This window comes from Artemia franciscana, chromosome 6, assembly GCF_032884065.1.
Source record: "Artemia franciscana chromosome 6, ASM3288406v1, whole genome shotgun sequence".
NCBI lineage: Eukaryota > Metazoa > Arthropoda > Branchiopoda > Anostraca > Artemiidae > Artemia > Artemia franciscana.
Window position 1 is genome coordinate 10,990,658 of NC_088868.1, and position 23,493 is coordinate 11,014,150.

Below are 23,493 nucleotides of genomic sequence, written 5' to 3' on the forward strand. Positions count from 1 at the left end.
TCTTGGACTTGTGCTTATCCTTCCTGCCAAGTTTCATCTTGATCTCTCCGCTTTAAGCGTTTTTAAAGATTTCCGGTCTTCTCCCTTCCCAAAGACACTGGATCCAATCGGGATTTAAAATAAGAGATCTGAGTTACGTGGTCCTTCTAAATATGGAATTTCATTAAGATCTGATCACTCCTTCGTAAGTTAAAAATACCTAATTTTTTAGAATTAAATCTCCTCCCCAACTCCCCCAAAGAGGGCGGATCCGTTCCAGTTATGCCAATCACGTATCTAGAACTTTTCCTTATTTTTCCCACCGAGTTTTACCCCGATCCCTCCACTCTAAGCGTTTTCCAAGATTTTAGGTTCTCCCCACTTCGCCCCAGTGTCACCGGATCCGGTCGGGATTTCAAATAAGAGCTCTGAGACACGATATCCTTCCAAACATCAAATTTGATCACTCCTTCGTTGGCTAAAAATTCCTCATTTTTTCTAATTTTCAGAATTAATCCTCCCCCCAACTCCCCCAAAGAGAGTGGATCCGTTCCGGTTATGTCAATCACGTATCGAGGACCTGGGATTTTTTTCCCACCGAGTTTCATCCCAATCCCTCCAATCTATGCGTTTTCCAAGATTTTAGATTCCCCCCCCCCAACTTCGCCTAATGCCACCAGATCCGATTGGGATTTAAAGTAAGAGCTCTGAGACACGATATCTTGCCAAACATCTAATTTAATTAAGATCCGATCACCCGTTCGTAAGTTAGAAATACCTCATTTTTTCTGTCTATCTAGCACTAAAAAAGTTCTTCAAACTTCTTCATAAAAAAAAAAATTATAATTCCATAATTATATGCTTAAGGAGAGGTATTTGCATATAAATCCAATAAAAAATGCTTATAAAAATAATTTTGTATAAAAACTCTGGCAAATTCCCGCAATTGTAATTTTCCCTGACAAGTTCACTACCTGGAAACTTCCCTCCCCATGAAAAATTCCCCCGTGGAAAAAACAAAGCGTAATTATGATTTACCGAGCTGTCAGTCTTAGAAGATCAGCAGAGGGCTCATTCAAACAGAAATTTATATAAGTTCTACAGCCCTTTTAAATTGACCAAACATATTATGCTTGGTAATAGATATCAAGGAAATAGGTAGCCTTGGCCAGTTTAAGTCTGATTTACGTATGGAGTTGCTCGGTAGGTATACTTTTGAAACAGATTAACTAAAATAAATTTTACATAGGTTATTCATTTGTAATATTTATGTTTTTTTTGTTGTCTTGGGGTCACGCAAGGTAGTGTATTGTTTATGTTTTTTTTTTGTTGATTTCGGTATATGGTCTCATTCTCCATATTTTCTTATTCTCTATATTGTCTCTTTATTTTCTTTGAATTTAGCACAGCCTCGCAAGCTTCGCTTATGTTGCGCTATTGATTAAGAAATGTTTATTTCTAATAAAATTGTTCTACTACTACTACGGGAAAGTACTCTTTTCTGCCATTTTGTAGCCCTGAACTATTATTTTGCCCCATGGTGGACAACATTTTAATCAGTTAAAAATTCTGAGATAACAAATCGATTTGAAAATATTAGAAACAATGTATTGAGTTTCCCAGTAGTGTAGGGAGTAATGGCGCATGGTTGTGCATTCGTTCCATATTAGTAAAGGTACTTCAAAGGGGAAAACCTTTTGGCGTGGGTTTAATGGACGATGCCCAATACTTTTGGCGATCAGGACTTGAATGCTCTTCTCCAGTGTTTCAGCCAGATGAAAAAGAATACAAATTTAAACGGATAAGAAACTGAAACCAGTAAATTAATGACACGAAACGCAATGGGCTGGTGGAAATATAAGCCGCAATATAAATGAAAGAAAATCAGTCTGTGTCGGTTAAAACATAAAAAGAAGTAATTTTAATAGCCAAATCATTCAATTCAGCCGATAAAAATGACCATCAAGTCCTTAATTTTCCAGTAGGAAAGATTTCTGTGGGTGAGTTTTATGGAGGGGAAGAATTTTCCACGAGAGAACTTTTCGACAGGGAACACACCTACCATCACTTTCTACAAATGCTGAAACTAGGTGTCCTAATCTGTTTTAGACAATGCAGGTTAGTTTTTGTACACCGATAACATCCAAAGTTCCAAAAAATTTCAGTTTTTTTTTTTTTTTTTTAGCCAGATGACGCATGTTTTCAATCACTGTTACCTATGAGATTCTTGTATAGAATTCTGCTTAAACAAAGATACAGCTTGATTCCATGGCTTTGGGTTTACAACTTCATCAACCATATGCCAAATCAGAAGAAGTCCAGACCCAGGTGCGCAATAGCCTCAAAAACAAAAAATAAATAAATTTTTTTAAGGTGTTAAATGACAGAACTTGTTATATAAGTCGCCTGTGTTTTCTCTGTATGTTTATTGCGTATATACCCTTCCTTTAGCTTTCAAAAATTATAGTAAATTGCAGTAATAGAACTAGTGAAACTTATTTGGCTGATGAACTAAATAAATAGTACAAAAGAGATCAAAGAGTACCATTATTTATTATTTTTTAACGTATATTTGGAAGTGCGAAATGTTAAAATTAACTTTATAAAGAACAAAGTGCCTCCCATAATATCCTAAGGTGCTATCCAAGCCATTGCAAAAGCAATGACTAAATAAAATCGAGTTGTCACCTACGTGTCAGGGCGACTTCATATGGAGAGAAGGCTTATTCAATTTGATATTACGAGATTTAGTTCCTTTTTAAGAGTTCAAAAGTGATGGAAATGCATTAGTGTTGTATGGTAAAGTTGATCGAGGTAAAATTGGGTATTTTATATGTTTTTACTTTAGTTTTACGGATCCCTATAAAATTGGTATGTCACCTATTTTACGTATTTTACAGGTATCTTACATATTTTACTGACATATTTTACGACTCCTTGCAATTTTCAGAGCACAAAAACGCGAAGGGGTTCGCAGAAAATTTTTTAAATATGATTTGGTTTTATGAATAGCTGTGTTCCCTCGTTAAAAGGCGGTCTGTCTGAATTAGGTATCTTGTTATAAGAACGATAAAGTGTAATATGGTTCAGTCAATTGGAAATCGAAAGCTTCAATGCCCTTTTCTAAGACCCGGGCTGCTTTTCGACCAATTGCTGCCAAATGAGTTGTTACTGACCAAATGAGTTGTTACGTCTCTAAAAGAAATTCTTATTCTAGTTTAACGGCCCTTGTGTTTCACCAACTATTTTGAAAGAATCTTCAGATAAAAACTGAATTAGCTCAAAGAGAGAGACGATGGGAGGATGGATGCATAAATTGATATAAAATCCTCAGGAGTGTATCCAGGCTTTCGTTTAGGGAAGGTTGGGGGGAGGGGCTTCAAAACAGGTACGGTCACCTGAATTAGAATCTAAGTTTGAAGGAGAGGAGCTAGATTTGCAATCAAAATTTGTTGAAGACAGTCTTAATGACTCTGAATGTGACTGAATATCCGCTGTTATAATCCGGTGCTATCAGAGTGTTACAAACCTTTTTTTAATTGTATTCGGTACTTTTAAAAATAAATGAAAAATAACATGTATACTATATGAGGAATGTAGCAGAATAGCAGAATACAGCATTCAATATTTAATGCTGTAAGGGCAACATTTCGTAGGTTTAAATGTATAAAAAATGACTAATATGATTTTACTCCTAAATAATGGTAAATTTGATTCATTTTTTTTTTTTACAAAATAGGTGTCCAAAATCAGGCACTGTCCAATTGCTAAGGTATTACACTAGGCACAAGATTATCAAAGGGATAGGCTAGATAGTTAATTAAACTGATGAAACTCTAGATGAAGGGGCACTACCTTTTTCAAGCCCAGGAAAATCGGAAAGTTTCATTAAAAGCTGAAAGTAATGCTTCAAAAGAAATGCTCAACTGGTCTTGTAGCTACAGGGCAATTCCAAAAGACCGATTTTACCCTGTTTTCCAAGAGAGTACCTTATTTTACCAATTTTATGTTGTTTAACCAATTTTAATTACCGAGTTTTTTACTTTACGGTACTTTACAACACTAGAATGCATCCATCCAATCCAAAATGTTAATTCAGAAATTAGTAACAACTTGTTCACTATAGCAAAACTCAAAACAAAAACCGTAATAATCAAATCATGCTTCTATTTATTCAATATCTCAAGATTTGAATTCTTTTCAAAAACAAAACATGGAAGAAATGTGTTAAAAGGCACTCAGTTTGAACACAAAAATATAAAATCTTGTCATCTATCACTGTTCGGATGATGGAAGCGAAGTGGGTTTTATGTATTATTTTTTTCTTCTTTTCACCGAATCACTTCATATGGAAGGAGTTGTGACAGAACCTTTGGAGGAAGCTCATTCGACTGAAAATTCCACATCCTTTTTAAGAGTAAGTGATTGGAGGACTAAAAACCCCCCTCCAACACCTCTATTTATAGGCCCTCCCCCAAAGACAACCCATTTAATTTCCAGACTGATATTTTGTTCAGTATAATTGAAAGGCGCGATTACTGTGCCTCTGGGGATCATATGATCCCATAGCTTATGAAGCAAGGGTTGTAAGTTGCGTCACTGACCCGTTGTCTACATGTAAGATTTATAAAAGACACGGTGAACATATATGATCCTGGGTCTCTAAAGGGCAAAGGGCATTGAGGTGCAGCATCCAAGCATGGTTGAATTAAATCAAAACACAAAATGCAAGGTGTCACAAAGGCGTACCAGCAAAACTCAGGAACATTTTAGGGTGTTAAGTTAAAACTTTCTGAAGATGCTGAGGGAGATGTCAAACTAACTAGAAGGCACTTTGTTCATAGTAGTAGTACTAAAACTATTTTTGCTACTGCTAGTACTATTTCTGCTAAGACCAGTACAAAAGACAATAATAAAGTGAAGTTGCCAGGAAAACGTTAAGGAGGATATTGAACTAAATCAAAACATACTACGTGAGTGCAAGCTGTCAAAAGGGTGCACACAAAATTTCTCAGGAATGACTAGTGTATTTAATTTAAGATCTAACTGATCTTCTGGTCCAACATTCATTCACAGTTTCAGTGGGTCAGTTTAGCCCTTGAATGTATGCCTGGGAAATAGAAGATACACCCTTTAGTTAACCCGGATACAAATGGTGTCTTTTGGTTAGTTCAACATCCCCTTCATCTTGCCCTGAAAGTTTTGAGTAGTTTCAGTTTCAAGTAGTAGTAGTACTAACTACTACTAATAATAGATATTGCGGGCAGGCCTTTTGACCGTCTTGATAAATAGTCTTTTGATTTAGTTTTACTTCCCCTGATATTTTAAACTTAATATCCTTACCCATTTCTGAGATGTTTCAGATACACTCTTTCGACAACCTTGATGCCCATTGAGTCTTTTGGCTAGTTCAAAAAGCCCTTTGCAGGTAATGAAAGTTTCAATCTCCAGCTGTTCCTGAGACATGTTGAGGGAGAAAATGTATCTTTGATCTAATTGGCTAGGTGTCTAGTTTTTTTTTTTATTTGGTTTCAAAATGTCCCTCATCAGGGCCTGAAAGTTTCAGCTTTACATCCCTAGCATTCTTAAAAGCATTCTTTGCATCCATCCAATCAAAATTGTTAGTTCAGAAATTAGTAACAGCTTGTTCAATATAGCAAAACACAAAACGAAAAGCAGTAATAATTAAATTATGCTTCTATTTATTCAATATCTCAAGATTTGAATTCTTTTCAAAAATAAAACATGGAAGAAATGTGTTAAAAGGCACTCAGTTTGAGCAAAAAAAAATATAAAATCTTGTCATCTACCACTGTTCGGATGATGGAAGCGAAGTGGGTTTTATGTATTATTTTTTTCTTCTTTTCACCGAATCACTTCGTATGGAAGGAGTTGTAACAGAACCTTTGGAGGGAACTCATTCGATTGAAAATTCCACATTCTTTTTAAGAGTAAGTGATTGGAGGACTAAAAAACCCCCTCCAACACCTCTTTTTTTCGGCCCTCCCCAAAGACAACCCATTCAATTTCCAGACTGATAGTTTGTTCAGTATAGTTGAAAGGCGCGATTACTGTGCCTCTGGGGATCATTAATCCCATAGCTTAATGAAGCAAGGGTTGTAAGTTATGTCACTGACCCATTGTCTACATGTAAGGTTTATAAAAGACACAGGGGAACATATATGATCCTGGGTCTCTAAAAGGGCAAAGGGCATTGAGGTGCAGCTTCCACGAAAGGTTGAACTAAATCAAAACACACAACGCAGGTTGTCACAAGGGCGTACCAGCAAAACTCAGGAACATCTTAGGGTGTTAAGTTAAAACTTTCAGAAGATGTTGAGGGGGATGTCAAACAAACTAGAAGGCACTTTGTTCATAGTAGTAGTACTAAAACTATTTTTGCTACTGCTAGTACTATTTCTGCTAAGACCTGTACAAAAGGCAATAATAAAGTGAAGTTTTCAGGAAAACGTTAAGGATGATATTGAACTAAATAAAAACCAGCTATGTGTGTGCAAGCTGTCAAAAGGGTGCACACAAAATTTCTCAGGAATGACTTAGTGTATTTAATTTAAGATCTAACTGATCCCCTGGTACGCTATTACCCGTGATCTCGATTTTCTATTCGGCATCTAGGACCCCATGCATGGAATTGTTTACCTACGACTTTGAGAAATATGGATAGTTTTCTTGAATTTCGGCGGGAATTAAAGCTATTTTGCCTTAATATTTATGGTTTTGATAGTTGAGTAGACCTCAAGTGGAGCCAAGATGTTGGTTTTGATTTTGGCAATACTGGTAAAGTGGTTTTAGTTTCTTTTTGTTTTGTCTCTTTTGAAGTGTAATTCCGTTTCGATTGAAATGCAGGGTAATTGATTTTTTTCTTCTTCTTTTCTTTTCTTTTTTCTTTTCCTTTTCTTTTTTATTTTTTTCTTGTTTTTCGTATTGTTTTTATTTGTATGTGTATTCGGGTTGTAAGCCCAAACAAGCTTTGCTTTGGGCCATTTGCTTGTTTTGTTTTGTTATTTATATTAATAAACCCATCTTTCTCTCTCTCTCTTAAATGTGTTCTTTGAAACTTGAGTTTGTTTATAAAAACAACAGCAAAAGCCAATAAATATCCTTTATAATAACCCTGTTGCATTTGCTGATTGTGTGGAATACGGTGTTCTTGGAATATGTAGTCCTCATGTTGTTCATGAGTGCTTTCAGTTCGGCATAGAATAGGACATATTTGAATCGATTCCTTAGTAAACTTTGCAATTAAAAGAGGAACATGTATCAAATGCAAGCATATTTCAAATGCAAATTCCCAAAACCACCAATTTGTATTTTAACCTATACAATAATCTGTACTATGTTGTGAATATCTCTTCTAGGTATCACTAACGCGTCATTGCACCTGACTGGTCCATTCAAACAAACAAATAACATTCCATGCATGCAAAGTTTTACAGATATAGGCTTAAAACAATGTACAGAGTCAGACTACAAATATGAGGCAGCAGTTAGCACCACCGTTTTTGATGAGTTCAAGGTCTCGAACCAGGAGGATCCTGAGTCAGAGCCAAGAGACGTGGGAGGTGTTACGAACAAAATATTGCCGAGCAAAAAGCAGTTATATGAGTGCCCAGTGTGTAGCAAATATTACCCAAATGGTCGTTTATCAATACATATGAGGATTCATAGTAGGAAAAAGTTGGTTCATACCAAGGAAAAAATAACCAAAAGATCTTATGAGTGTGATGCTTGTAATAAAACTTTTACCCGAAAGGCTAGTTTGGATGTTCATCAAAGAATCCACAGAGGTGAAAAACCTTACATGTGTGATGTGTGCGAGAAGAGAGTCCGCACAAGTTCCGCATTGTCTGTACACCAAAGAACTCATACTGGGGTAAAACCTTTTGAATGCGATATTTGTAAGCACCGGTTCACCACAAAAACTTATTTTACTGCCCACCAAAGAATTCATACCGGGGAGAAACCTTACACGTGCGATATATGTGAGATGAGATACCGCACAGCTGGTCAGTTATCTCATCACAAAAGAAAGTTGTGCCGAGCGAAGAGCTTTTGAATGTGGCTTTTCTAAGAAACAATTCCAAGCTCATTTTTATATATTTGAAAACCGACGAATCCATACTGGGGAGGAAGTTTATCCATGTTATGTATACAAAAAATATTCTTGAAAACCCCGCATTGTCTCGACATCAAAGAACTCATACAGGCAAAGGATTCTTTGAGTGTGACACATTTAAGAAAATTTTCATCCAAATATTTGATTCGTTTCGACATTGATTAACTAACTTTTAGGACAAACACTGTAATTTTAATACCATAGAGAGCTCAAGCGCTGCCGAAGTAGAGAGCAAAGTGAGCTTTATGTTGTCTTTGTTCACAATGTCACTTCGTATGGGAGTTGTCATAAAAATTTTGGAAGGTGTTCATTGGATTGAACATTGAAAGCTCTTGTGCACTCTGTAAAAACCAACAGTGATCAGAAGATAGCCATCCACTCCCCCTCACCATTTTAGATACCCTCTCCTTGTGTCACCAGTGGCCAAACTTAAAGATAGCTATTTTACTCAAAATAGAGGAAAGATCCAACAATTATATTTCCAGAAATAACAAGATCCCTCGGAGCCCCTGGAGCAAGGGTTGTAGATTTATATGGATTCTCTATTCTTTACGCATAGGGTTTTTTATTGGGACACAGGGGAATGTGTCACCCTTGGTGTATCGGAAGGCCTCGATTTACCAGTGGCCCCGGGCCTAGGGACGCACAATGCCAAGGGTTGTCAATTGTCACTGAATGATTTTTTTTTCTTAAGAAAACTGGACTGATTTTGTTTATCGTCGAAGTGTCAGGTGCACTCCGCCGCCGCGCTGTCCATTAACAGAAAAGTCATTTAAAAAAAAAAACAATCGAAATCCCATGGCCACTTAAAAAATGTCGGATGTGTCCCAAGAATGATAGCTGAGAGTTTGGTGTCATCTCTCTCTTTCATTACTTTTAGCTCATCAGCTGCGTTCTTTTCAGTGCGTCAACTATCTACGAATTTTCGGGGATTCCCCTCGAAAATCTCGCTAAAACGGAGCAGCAAAAACGCTCGGACCTAGAAGCCTCAAAGCTTTAAATCTGTCCCTGTGTGTCAGAATAGACAAAAGGTATTAACGTGAAACTTCAGTTAATGTTAAGGAGGACACTGAAGCAAACCAAAAGACAGTGTATGCGCTTAGGTTATCAAAAATGGTACATCTGCAATACCGAAGAGATGGCTACGGGTGTTAAGTTTAAACTCTTAAATCATGTTGAAATGAACAAAATGACAGTTTGTGTTCCTATATTATGAAATGTACTACAATTTATGCTATTACTGTAACTCCCTATGCTAGGGATACCATTTTTGTGACTAATAGTTGGCCATAGTTTGTTAGGAACTACTGATGGCGTCAATTGTGTTACTACATTTGCTATTATTAGGGCTACTTCTACTGCTAGAATTAGTACTGTTACTGCTAGTACTTGAAACTTAAATAAAAATGAAGGAATGGCCTTAGAAGAGGTTGAAGTTACGTTTTTTCACAATGCTACTTCGTATCGGAGTTGTCAGAAACTTTGGAAGGAGCTCATGCGGTGGCCCATTGAAAGTTCTTGGGTCCTTTGTAAAAGTTGAAAGTGGCCAGTGGACAGCCACCCTCCTCCCGCCCTTTTAGATACTCCATCCTTGCCTCACCAAAGATCAAAATTTTTAGACCGCTATTTTAGTCAAAATAGGTGGGAGGTCCAAACAACTATGCTTCCGACGGTAGCAAGGCCCCCAAGATCCCCTGGGGTTGTAGATTGTATGGATTTTCCTATTGTTTATGTGTGGGGTTTCTCATTGGGACACAGGTGAATTTTTTATCCTTGATGGTTCGGCATGCCTGGATTTACTATTAGGCCCACTAGGCATTGGGGCGCACAACGTCAAGGTGCACAATAAATTGCCACTGTGATTTTGATTTTTCTAAACAAAAACTGGACTGATGTGATTTATCGTCAAATAGCCAAATGTACACCGCCATCGTGCTGTCTATTCACAGAAAAATGATTTTAAAGTAAAAACAAAAACTCCGGGGCCACTTATAAACTGTCTGATGTCTCCCAAGTATGGCAGCTGAGAGTTCATTATCATCTCTCTATTTCATTACTTTTTGCTCATCAGTTACGTTCTCGCCAGTTTGTCCACTATCCCCGAATTTTCGGGGATTTCCCCGAAAGTCTTGCAAAAACGGAGCGCCAAAACACTTGGGTCTAGAAGCGTAGGAACTTAAAATCCAGCCTTGTATGTCAGAATAGACAAAAGGATTTTAGGTCACACTTAAATTGGTTTTAAGGAAGGCACTAAAGCAAACAAAAATACAGTGCATATGTCCTGGTCATTAATAGGGTGCATCTGTTATACCGCAGAGACGGCATAAAGTGTCAAATTCAAACTTTCAGGCATGTTGAGCAAAATAAAAAGACATTTCTCACATTATGAAAAGTTTGTGTTCCCATATTATGAAAACTACTACAATTTTTACTACTAACTCCCTATACTAGGAATACCTCGTGTGTTACTACCAGTTAGCCATGATGTGTTAGCAACTGCAGATGGCGCTAATAGTGTTAAAACTTGCGCTATTACTAGGACTACTTCTACTACTAGAATTAGTACTGCTGCTATTAATACGTGAAAATTTCAAAGCAATTGCAACATTCAGAGCCTCCTGGGAGGGGGGTAGAACTGGCTAAAAGAAAGTACTTGCATCCAGGTTGTCTAAAGGACACATCTGCAGTATTTTAAGAATGCTAGGGATGTAAAGCTGAAGCTTTCAAGGCCTGATGAGGGAGATTTAAAACCAAAGAAAAAAAAAGCTTGACACCTAGCCGATTAAATCAAAGATACATTTTCTCCCTCAACATGTCTCAGGAACAGCTGAAGATTGAAACTTTCGTTACCTGCAAAGGGCTTTTTGAACTAGCCAAAAGACTAAATGGGCATCAAGGTTGTCGAAAGAGTTTATCTGAAACATCTACGAGACAGTCCTCTACGAGGACTGTCTCGTAGAATGTGTATGAATATCACTTCCTAATTCAAACATACTTTTAAAACATATTGGTAAACAATTTTGAAAATATTAATATATAAACAGGCTTCGATAAAAAGTAATAAGTCCTGCTAAAGGCAAGATTTTGCATTCTATATACCTCTTTTGTACCGAGTCTTTAAAACCTATATCACATAACACTCGAAGCGCTTTATTCTGCAAAACTCGAACACGATGGAGATGAGAAGGAAATGCACTACCCCGAACATTACAACAATATAGCAGATAAGGATGAATTAAGGAATAATACAGTGTTCTTAAAATATCTCTTGGGAAAATATACTGCAACTTTCTTAAAATGCCAACATTCCTAGCGAGTTTAAGACTAATATAATCTATATGTTCTCTAAAGCTGAGACATTCATCAATTAAAAATCCTAGAAATTTTGTACAATTTATTCTTAAAATACTAATATCAGCAATATTAAGTCTGTCTATCCAAGGGTAATAATTTGAGCTCCTACCATACAGTAAAAAGCAAGATTTACTATAATTCAAATTTAACTTATTAAGCTTCATCCAATTTTGTACAAACTCCAGACAAGAACTAATACGACTCAACAGCTGAATTCCTGTTTGTGCAGCCACAGTTATATGAGTGTCATCCGCAAAGCTGGGAACAATTACTTTTTCCCCGTCACATCCAATGTCAAGATCATACGAAATCACATTAAAAGCTATACATAATTCATTTATAAAAATTAGAAATAACAGGGGACCAAGAACAGATCCTTGAGGTATTCCAAATTTAACACTACTGACTAAAGAAACATTATCTCCTAGTTGTAAATATTGAGTTCTTTCATTTAAAAACGAGGACAGTAATTCAAGAAATGGCCGTCTAAAACCGTAATTTTCTAATTTGGCAATGAGAATAAAATGGTCTACGCAGTCAAAAGCTTTTACAATATCAAGAAAAACAGAAGCGACTTTCATACCATTATCCAACGCATCATTCACAAAAGTTGTCAAAAATAAAACAACATGCTCAGTAGATAAACCCTTCCGAAAACCAAATTGATTTGGATTAAAAAATGATTTACTCTCCAAAAATTCAACCATTCTTTTAACTATCAATTTCTCAAACAATCTAGATACTACTGGGAATAAAGAAATGGGCCTATAATTTCCTAGTACATTTTTATATCCACCTTTATAGACAGGAATAGCTTTTGCAATGTTAAAACAACTTGGAAACACTCCAGTCCTTAAACATTCATTAAATAAATACACTAAATGACCGGAAATAACAGGGTAAATATACTTTAAAGTTTTAACTGTTACAAAATCAGAGCCTGAAGCTCCAATTTTTAATTTTTTCAATGTTTCAGAAAACTCAGAAGCGTTGATTGGCTTCAAATATGCTGAAACATCACTTGCATTCGATAAATATTTCTTAAAACTACCTTCATGCTCAGAAATAACTATACTTTGGCCCAAATCCTTTCCCACATTAGCAAAATGACGGCATATTCTATCAGCAATCGTACTATCATTATGTATGCCGTCAGGAAATATACCATCATTATTAGGACTTACGACGGATTTTATAATTTGCCATGTTTTTCTAGGGTTACCTTCACAAGATTTAAATTTATTACGATAGTAATCAGCTTTGGCTTTACGAAGTAGTGCATTTAACTGGTTACTATAAATCTTGTATTCTGTTTTATCACTTACACTATTACTAGCCGCACACATTTTGAACGAATATCTTCTTCTAATAATAGCCTTTAAAAGAGCTCAGGTGATCCATGGTTTCTTTGGAGTTTCTCTACGACGAGTTGCATTTTTACAAATACTACAATCAATCAATAAACTATTTATAACTGAATACCAATTTTGAAACTTAGCATTAATATCTAGTTCATTACTATTTAAAAATTCAAAATTACATTTCTCTAACATTACTTTATAAAGAATGAGCACATTATTATCAATGATCACTTTTTTGTATGTATTTTGTGAATTTGAGTTAAGCCTAGTACCTTTACTAAACAAATTTTGAACACTCAAAAATATCCCAAAATGGTCAGATACTTCATTTATTATAACACTTGCATTATAGTAACTGACATTAGCAAAAATATTATCGATCAACGATGCTGAATTCATAGTAACCCTAGTTGGGACTGTAATCGTAGGCTTCAACCCATAACTCAGCATAATATTTAAAAACTGGCTAACTTCTGTATTAATAAACAAATTCATTAGGTCAATATTGAAATCACCACACACAAATATAGGTAAGTTTCTACTCCTAATCATGTCCAACTGTTTTTCTAGTAACAGAAAAAAATCATTAATATTACTCGACGGAGGTCTATAAACAACAACCAAATAAAACACCTTGGATTTCTTGCTAACCTCTAATACCAAACTCTCAAATACCATTTCTCTATTAACCCATAAATCATCTCTTTCTATAACTAGCAAGTCTTTTCTAATGTAAGCATCCATTCCACCATGCTGATTTGTCTCCCTATTCTTAAGACACAATCGATAATTACCTATTTCTATTAAACTAGAATTATGATTCTGTAACCAAGTTTCAGTTAGAGCTAATATTTGAATTCCAGAAAACATAAATAGTTCATTTAAATATGTTACACTGCTTTGCAGTCCCCGACAATTCAAATGGAAAACCGTAAGAGAGTCATTAGGCATCGATTCAGAAATATCAACTGGGCTAATATAGCGTACTGCTATTTTACTTTCCTCTACAACAAAATCATCAATCCCTCTACTTTCATCTATTAACTCCAAATGAGCCAAATTAAGTGGACTATTCTCAAGTGGACGCAATCTATCAAAATCTACAACCATTTTCAAAATCATTTAAATGGTACTGGTCAAGTGAAAAAAAATCATTATAACTATCCAATATTATTCTTCTCAGTAAATCCCGGGACGAATGAAAGTTAAAAGAGCCTTTAATAACTTCCTTCAAAAAACGGAAATAAATATAACCAACAATAATATGACTGAAATAACTATCCTTAACACAAGCAATAAGTGAATTAAAAGAAAATAGATTAAGAAAATATACAAACAGAAAAAAGATACAAGCAATACTTTTCCTCTCCAATATCGGCCAAGGAAGGAATGAATTGCAAACTAACATAATTCTTAATTTTTATTTACCGGATACCTACACAATATACACTCACAAACGCACCACACACTCACACTAAAAGGAAAAAAAAGGGAAATTATTTACTTTTATCTTTGACATAAATTAATCTTGACAACAAAAACAACATCTACAAACATACACTTAAAAGAAAAAATATAAGCAAAGGGAAAAAGAAAAAAAACAAAACAAAAACAACCAAAAAACAAAAAAACATTTACATGGACATACTACATAATTATAATTTCACTGTGGAACACCTCCTAAACACATTGGTTGGCTTATTTCGGAAATTAAATGATCACATTGATAAACAGCTTTCACTCCATTTGCTCTTTCGACACGAATAACTGGCGGAACGGAATTCGAAACCCAAGACGATATACCCAGTGCAGTCAATTTATCCTTCATTGCAAATAACGTTTTCCTAGCAACACGAATAGAAATAGGTGCATCATCACTCAAATGAATGTTAATGTGATTAGCTACTGACTTGCCTTTCAGCCGTTTACCTCTTTTTAATATATCTATCTACCTTAGCATCAGATGACTGAACATTCACTTTAAAAAAAATTTTCTCCTTCTTTACCATCACAACAGAGAACTCCGGTACTTCAGACATCTGCAGACCGTCCTCATAAATTTTTTCAAAAATAACTTTAGCTTCATTTTGGCTTTCACACGGAACATTCCACACAATTAGGTTGCTGTCATTAGATCTATATTCAAGGGACATTAGGCGGTTTGATAAATTAGATGTAGAATCTCTGAAGAAAAGAGCCTCTTCCGAGACAACACAGAGATGTTTCTTGAGTTCATCAATTTCGCTTTTCGTTTTGTTCGATTATTCTTCATTTTAGAATGAGGATTCTCAGATTTTCCGGGTGGTAACATTAATAAATGTTTTGGAGATAGATGAAACCTATTCTTTCCTAAAGAAGCCAAGTGAAGTCTTAAAAGCTTAGGATAACCAAGAAAAGAACCTATGTATTGCTCACCAAAATCAAAACGTATTGCCTTCAAAACAGGTTTTAGTTGCACACCACAATACACAACATATGGCGGTCGCTCCCACTGCACGGATTAGCGACGTCTACAAAATCGCTAGATCTTTGTATTTTTATGTATCCTGGCTCGAAATACTGCATTTGCTAATGCATGTCATATAGTTTTGTAGCTTTCAACCACACATTTATTACAAAATTTAGCGAAACACACGAAAGTCATTGAAAATCATTGATGGACGTTGTATACACAAAACTGTTCCACAACTTTGAGCCAACAAATTATCTTTGGAGACAGGCTAGTAGAAATGACCAGAAGGATTTCATCCTATTTAGGCATCAACAAAGAATTTAAGGTTCCAAAACAGTCCTTGTAGTCATTTCACAATAAAGTGTAAACTAATGAGGTATAACCACAGCTACAAATGTAACAAGCTATGGAATGAATATAGTTGATTTATCATGTATATTTACCGTATATATACACCGAATATTTACTGTATATGTATATTTACCGATTGAGCATGCATATTTACTTTTTATATCTATGAACAAATCTCTTTGGCTCAATTAATCTAATTGTGTGATTTAAATTTTTGAATATTCTGATGTAAAAGAAGTATGATTAAACAAGTTGTTTATACTTTTGTTATTGAGCATGCATATTTATTTTTTATGTCTACGAGCAAATCCCTTTGACTCAATTAATCTAAGTTTGTGATTGAAATTTGTGTTTTTCTTTGAGTAAAATAAGTATGATTCAATAAGTTGTTTATAGTTTTATTTCAGGTCTATAACTGATCAAACTTGTAATGCTCTGAATTATATTCAGATGTTAAATTTATACCAGCTCTACGAAATTCTAGGTACACGTAAAAAAGAATTTCTTTCTATGAAGCTTAAAAAATATAATTTTCACTTCGAAAAACTCTTTATTATCATAGGAAAACAAGACTTTTACTTCTGAAAAACGATTCCAAGGAAAACAAAAACAAGTGAACTGAAAAAAAAATACAATTAATAATTTGAAGCCATTTCGCTCTTTACTCATGCAACACTATCATGTCCCCTATAATAATAGGCGTATTTCCTTAATTTATAAAACATAAAACATAATTTTCGATCAGTATCAAGAGAAGTTACTTAGTTTAGCAAATAAAGATATACCTGGATCATTTAAAGCCATAGACGCCATTTCATTGAAGCCAAATTTAGAGTTTTTTGCAGGATCTGAAAGGAAAAATCTGGCCTTGGGGGTATCATTTTGATTAGTTTGAGAATTAAAATCAGTTTCTCCAGTGATCTCATCTTCAGCTTCGACTTCTAAAAAGAAAAAACATATCTTATCACTTTAAACGAGCGATAATTGTATATTTATTTATTTCTGTATTTTTTCTCAAAAACAGCTCCATAATCTTTTGGGAGAAATAGGCATCCTTTGGTTTTCTGGCCACAAAAAAAGATCTATATAAGATACGAGTTTGAGAGATTCGTTAAGATCCTTAATTTTGGAAAAAAAAATCTCATGAGTGACTTCTTATTTTTGAGCATATTTTAAGAGCATACATACATACATAACTGACACGAAATGTCATAAGATTGACATCATATTCATGAGCATATTTCAAGGGAATATATTTCATCATTTTCACCCCCCCCCCCCCGCGGGAGTGAACATTATGACGCATGCTACATAACAAAAGGAACATAGCTAAGTATAAAATACCAAGTGTAATTAGTCTATTAACAAAAGGCGTTTTGAGCAGCTTCATGGTGCCTAGAGTACAAATGAACGACCTAGACCATCAAATACCACAAGAGCAATCCGAACAGCTAAGGTAAATATATTGAAAAAATGCCTAAAGTAATGATAAATGAAAATTAAAAACAAAGAAATATACAGTTAGAATACATGCGTCAACGACATTTACAACGAGTCAAAAACAAATGTAAAGAACAAAGAAATACGCAGTTGCAAGACATTTGACAGTAGAACAAATAAAATTGAAAGTGAAAAACAAAGAAATATGCAGTAAAATATATGCCACGGTGAGAAAATAAATGCACAGTTAGAAGATAAGCGGCAGCGAGAATTACAAGCGATAGCGAGATCAGAACGTGTCAAAAATAAAGGGAAGAAAAAATGAAGGTGAACAACAACAAAATATTAAGTTACAAGAACAACGCCAACGGAAACATCGACATCAACAAAATGTGGCACCAAACCAAGAACAAATCAACAAAGATGCCATAATCTATACAACTGTTGATTACAGGTGATTGAGACTCTTCAACGTATACGTATTCCCTGGGGGGACTTCATTTTCATAAGGAAAGAATAACAAACAAAGGTGATTCATTTGGAGGTTGCTACTTACGACGAGAAGCTACTTTCGACGATTGGATTATCGTCGAAAATCCAAAATGAAGAAAAAAAGAAAAACGCAGTCAGAAGGCATGCGACACCGAGAATCAGAACTTGTCAAAAAAGAAAATGAAGAACATACGTTTGCAGATTTTTATTAGCATATTTCAATAGCATAAATACATCATTTTCACCTCAACAGCCGTTGCATCGTCTTTAGAATTTACGACGCATGCAAATTTACACAAGAAACATAGCTAAGTACAAAATAACAAAAGTAATGAGTCAAATGAAGTGAAGAAAAACCCTTGAAACATCCCCTCTGTTGCTCAATCTGGCACGATAAGTTAAAAACAAAAAATAGGAATTGCAAAAAACTTTACTTATGACCCTTTAAATATTCAAACACTCTATTAGTCTAGCATGTTAATCTTAGAGAAATTAAAGCAGACTGAATTTAGCTAAGACGCATAGGTTTAGAAGACTTGTTTTCCTTAAAACGGTTGGAACATGTGATCAGTTTCTGAATCTCGCACGATAACTGTGAAAAAATGGCAATTGCAAAAAATAATTCTTTATTACTCTTGATATTCGAATATTTGAATAGTTTCGCACGTTAATATAAAAATTAAACCAGATTATATTTAGGTAAATATAAAATACAGCCTGTTCCACACCAAGGATTCCCTATTGCGTATCGTTGATCTTATATAATAGGTAAAACAATGTCTTTCGCATTAGAGTTCTAACGCACTATTCAGTGTGCTACGCAAGCTTTAAAACAATGCCTATAAGACCCATAAAACACAAATTTACAGGTATTCAAATCATAATTCGTTCGAATAAGAATACATTTTTGAACCATCGAACATGATAAGATCAAGCGGGTGACCCGGAAAACCTAAATTGACAATGACTGAAAATGACTAACCCGGACAACCAAGACCAATAGGAGTAGCTAAGGCAAAGGTCATTGAAACATTGTCTTAAATAATGAAAGTCCAAAATGAAGACAAAGAAAAATGCAGAAAGAAGACATGTGACACCGAGAATCAGAACATGTCAAAAATGGAAGTGAAGAACAAAGGCACTAAGCCAAGCGAAAGCGAGAATCAGAAAGAGTCGAAAATGAAGACGAAAGAAATATTAGGTTACACGAACAACGGCGTTTTATTCCAACGTAGTTTTTAGAATCCGGTGATGCTGTTGAGCCTTGCACATTCTTTTAATACTTATTGGATCTCTATTAAGAAACATTGCGCGACAGAAACAACTATACCAAAGGCCACATAAAATTTAAGAAATGGAGACTGTTGTAAACCAACATGCTACTTCACTGGGACAACAGCCCCGGTAAGAAGACAAGCGACAAAAAGAATTCATATATACAGGACTGCAGTATCGGGCTCCCAGTACTATATTCTTATCTCATAAAAGAAGCAACAATTGTATTTTCCTATACGTGCTTATGAGCTTTTTTGTTGAAAACGGCTCCATACTTTTTTATTTGGAAAATTGGTATGATGGTATTTCCTGGCCTAAAAAACGATCTACATAGGTCAAAGTCTGAGGAAATTCATGAAGAGCCTCAACTTCGGGAGGAAAAAAAATCCCGTGATGGACGTTATCTTTATGAGCATATTTCAAGAGCTTAGATACATCCATTTTGCCACAGGAGTAGATGTATCGTTTTTAATGTCTGCGACACAGGTGTAATGAGTCTATTTGCCAGTTCATACTACCTAGAAGACAAATGGACAACCTAGACCATGAGGAACGAAGGAATATAAGGTTATAATAGTTGCATCAAGGACAAATACATCAAGTCAAAATTAAAAGTGAAAAAAAAAAAAAACGGTTAGAAGACAAGCGACAGCAAGAATTAAAACGAATCAAGAATTAATATGTGATTACATAACATGCGACGGCAGCAAGAATTACAAGCGCCTGCAAAAACCAGAACGCGTCAAAAATATTATAGAAAATTGGATTTTCAGGCCTACAGAAACAATCTACATTGATAACGAGTTTGAGCTTTAATTTTGGAAGAAAAAAATCATCTGATTAACATAATGTTTAAGACCACATTTCAAGAGAATAAATTGCATCATTCCCCCCCCCTCAAGAAGTGATTGTATCGCTTTTATATCTATTACGCATGCAACCTTACAAAAAGCACATAGCTAAACGTAAAATACCAGGTGCAATAATTCTATCAAACAGTTCGTTGTAACGAACGTAAGGAGCGACCCGGCTCAATAGTAACCAAAACTCTAAAAAATGGAATTTTGATACCAATAGCTACATCAAAAGAATCGGATTTTGATGCTGATTTTAGATATATAAATTTCATCAAGTTTAATCCTACTCATCAAAAGTTACAAGCCTGAGAAAATTTGCCTTATTTTAGGAAAAAGGGGGAAACAACCCCTAAAAGTCATAGAATCCTAACGAAAATCACACCATGAGATTCGGCATATCAGAAAAGCCAATTGTAGAAGTTTCAAGCTCCTATCTTCAAAAATGTGGAATTTTGTATTTTTTGCCAGAAGGCAGATCACGGATGCGTGTTTATTTGTTTTTTTTTCCCAGGGGTGATCGTATCGACCCAGTGGTCCGAGAATCTTGCGAGAGGGCTCATTCTAATGGAAATGAAAAGTTATAGTGCCCTTTTTCAGTGACCAAAAAAATTGGAGGGCACCTAGGCCCCCTCCCACGCAAATCATTTTCCCAATGTCACCGGATCAAAATTCTGAGATAGCCATTTTATTCAGCGTGGTCAAGAAACCTTATAACTATGTTTTTGGGGACGACTTACTCCACCAGAGTCCCCGTGGGAGCGGCCACAAGTTGCAAACTTTGACCAGTGCTTACATATAGTAATGGTTATTTTGGAAGAGTACAGACGTATTCTGGGGGATTTTTAGGTTTAGGGGGGGTTGAGAAGATGGGGATATGTTGGGGGGAACTTTCCTTGGAGGAATTTTTCATGGGTGAAGAAAAGTTTCATGAAGGGAGAGCAGGATTTTCTAGCATTATTAAAAAAAACAACGAAAAAATAAATATGAAAAAGTTTTTTCAACTGAAAGTAAGGAGAAGCATTAAAACTTAAAACAAACAAAAATTATTGCGTGTATGATGGGCTCACCTCCTCCTAATTCCTCGCTCTTTACGCTACAGCATTTTTAGTAATTTCAACAATTTATTCTACGGCTTTTGTGATTCAGGGGTCTTTCTTAGGATATTGGGACAAGATTTAAGCTTTAGTGTAATGAGCGAGGTGCTGACGAGGGGTTGAATCCCTTCATATACGTAATAAAAACATGAGAATACAGAAGTTCGTTACGTAAGCTAATTTGTAAGTTACGTATATCTTTTACGAATAAACATTCATAAAAAATTAAAAGTTCTAGTTGCCTTTTTAAGTAACCAAAACATCGGAGGGCAACTAGGCCTCCTCTCCCGCTCCTTTTTTTCTCAAAATCACTCGATCAAGACTATGAGAAAGCCAAATAGCCAAAAAAACAAATTTTCAAATTTCGTTTTAATTATTCATTAGCGGAGAGCCAAAATCAAGACATGCATTGATTCAAAAACGTTCAGAAATTAAATAAAAAAAAAAACATTTTTTTTAACGGGAAGTAAGGAGCGACATTAAAACTAAAAACGAACAGAAATTACTTCGTATATGGAAGGGCTGCTTCCTCATAAACGCCCCGCTCTTTACGCTAAATACTGTTTTAAAAAGTAGAATTAAGAGAAAGAGTCAAACTTTAGCGTAAAGAGCAGGGCGTTGATGAGGAAGCAGCCCTTTCATATACGAAGTAATTTCTGTTCGTTTTAAGTTTTAATGTCGCTCCTTACTTCCCGTTAAAAAAAAAATTATTTAATTTAAACAAGAGCTAAGACCTCATATGGGACTTGTGACGAGGTCGGAAGAGTCGAGAGCTCATATGGTATGAGCTCTAGCAAAATTCTAAGAATCAACAGATTGGTTTAAAAAGAAAATCAGAGGGATAATGCCGGTCAGATTTAAAGTAAGAGCTCCGAGTCACGAGGTCCTTCTAAATATCAAATTCATTAAGATCCGATCACCCAATCGTAAGTTAAAAATATCTCAATTTTTTAATTTTTCCTCTCCCTTCCGCCCCCCAGATGGTCGAATAGGGGAAACAACTTTATCAAGTCAATTTGTACAGCTCCCTGAAAAGCCTACCAATTTTCACCGGCCTAATGCGCCCAGAAGCACCAAACTCGCCAAAGCAGTGAACCCCACCACATAACTCCACCAAAGAGAGCGGATCCAGTCCGATTACGTCAATCACGTATATACGACATTTATAAGCGTTTTCCAAGATTTCCAGTTTCCCCTTCCAACTCCCCCCAATGTCAAAAGATCTGGTCGGGATTTGAAATCAGAGCTCTGAGACATGAGTTCCTTCTAAATATCAAATTTCATTAGGATCCGGTCAACCGTTCTTAAGTTAAAAATACCTCAATTTTTCTAATTTTTCTAATTTTTCAACCACGAAGTTTTCAACCACAAAGTTATTTTTACCACCAAGTTTCATCCCGATCCCTCCACTCTAAGCATTTTCCAAGATTTTAGCCCCCCCCCCACAACTCCCCCCAAAGTCACCGGATCCGGTCGGGATGTAAAATAAGAGCTCTGAGACACGGTATCATTCCAAAAATCAAATTTCATTAAGATCCTATCACTCCTTCGTAAGTTAAAAATACCTCATTTTTCTAATTTTTCAGAATTAACCCTCCTCCCAGCTCCCCCAAAGAGAGCGGATCCGTTCCGGTTATGTCAATCACGTATCTAGGACTTGTGCTTATTTTCCCCACCAACGTTCATCTCGATCCCTCAACTCTAAGCGTTTTCCGAGGTTTTAGGTCCCCCCTCAATTCCCCCCAATGTCCCTGGATCCAGTCGGAATTTAAAAGAAGAGCTCTGAGACACAATATTCTTCCAAACTTCAAATTTCATTAAGATCCGATCACTCCTTCGTAAGTTAAAAATACCGCATTTTTTCTAATTTTCAGAATGAACCCCCCCCCCCAACAGAGCTGATCCGTTCCGGTCATGTTAATCACGTATCTAGGACTTCTGCTTATTTTTCTCACCAAGTTTCATTCCGATTCCTCCATTCTAAGCGTTTCCCAAGATTTTAGGTCCCCCCAACGTTACGGGATCTGGTCTCGATTCAAAATAAGAGTTCTGAGACACGATATCCTTCAAACATGAAATTTCACTAAGATCCCATTACCCGTTCGTAAGTTAGAAATACTTCATTTTTTCTATTTTTTCCAAATTAACAACCCCAAAATCCCCCCAACAGAGCAGATCCGTTCCGGTCATGCTAATCACGTATCTTGGACTTCTGCTTATTTTTCCCACCAAGTTTCATCCCAATTCCTCCGTTCTAAGCGTTTCCCAAGATTTCAGGTCCCCCCCCCCAATGTTACGGGATCTTGTCGGGATTTAAAATAAGAGTTCTAAGACACGATATCCTTCCAAACATACTTCCAAAAAAGAAAGGAAAAAGGGTCCATGGGTAAAAAAAAGGTTGAGGACCACTGGCCTAGACCATCAAATGTGACAAGACAAATCAGTGAAGCTAAGATAAAGGGTATTGAAAAAATGTGTGATGTAATAGTAAACGAAAATGAAGATCAATGCTGGAGTCCGGCCTAAAAATCAGCTACATAAGTTTTTTTCCCTTAAAACTGGCATATTGACATTTCTGGCTACTAGAACGAACTATTTAGGTCACAACTTAAAATTTTCGGAGGGTTGTTCCACTGGGAATCATTTACAACCACGTCCCTTAAAAATAATAATAAAAGAAATTACTGTCTGTTTGTGATAT

At 35.7% G+C, this 23,493-nt stretch overlaps 1 long non-coding RNA gene across 2 annotated transcripts in view; it reads left to right on the forward strand.

The window, feature by feature from the left end:
* The window catches only part of LOC136028038 (uncharacterized), a 61,073-nt gene extending 58,758 nt beyond the window's left edge, over positions 1-2,315 (forward strand). For both annotated transcript variants that reach the window (XR_010617719.1, XR_010617718.1), the window contains exon 3: positions 2,165-2,315. This is a non-coding gene — a long non-coding RNA (uncharacterized LOC136028038). The remainder of the gene's footprint in view (positions 1-2,164) is intronic.
* Positions 2,316-23,493: the final 21,178 nt, after the last annotated feature.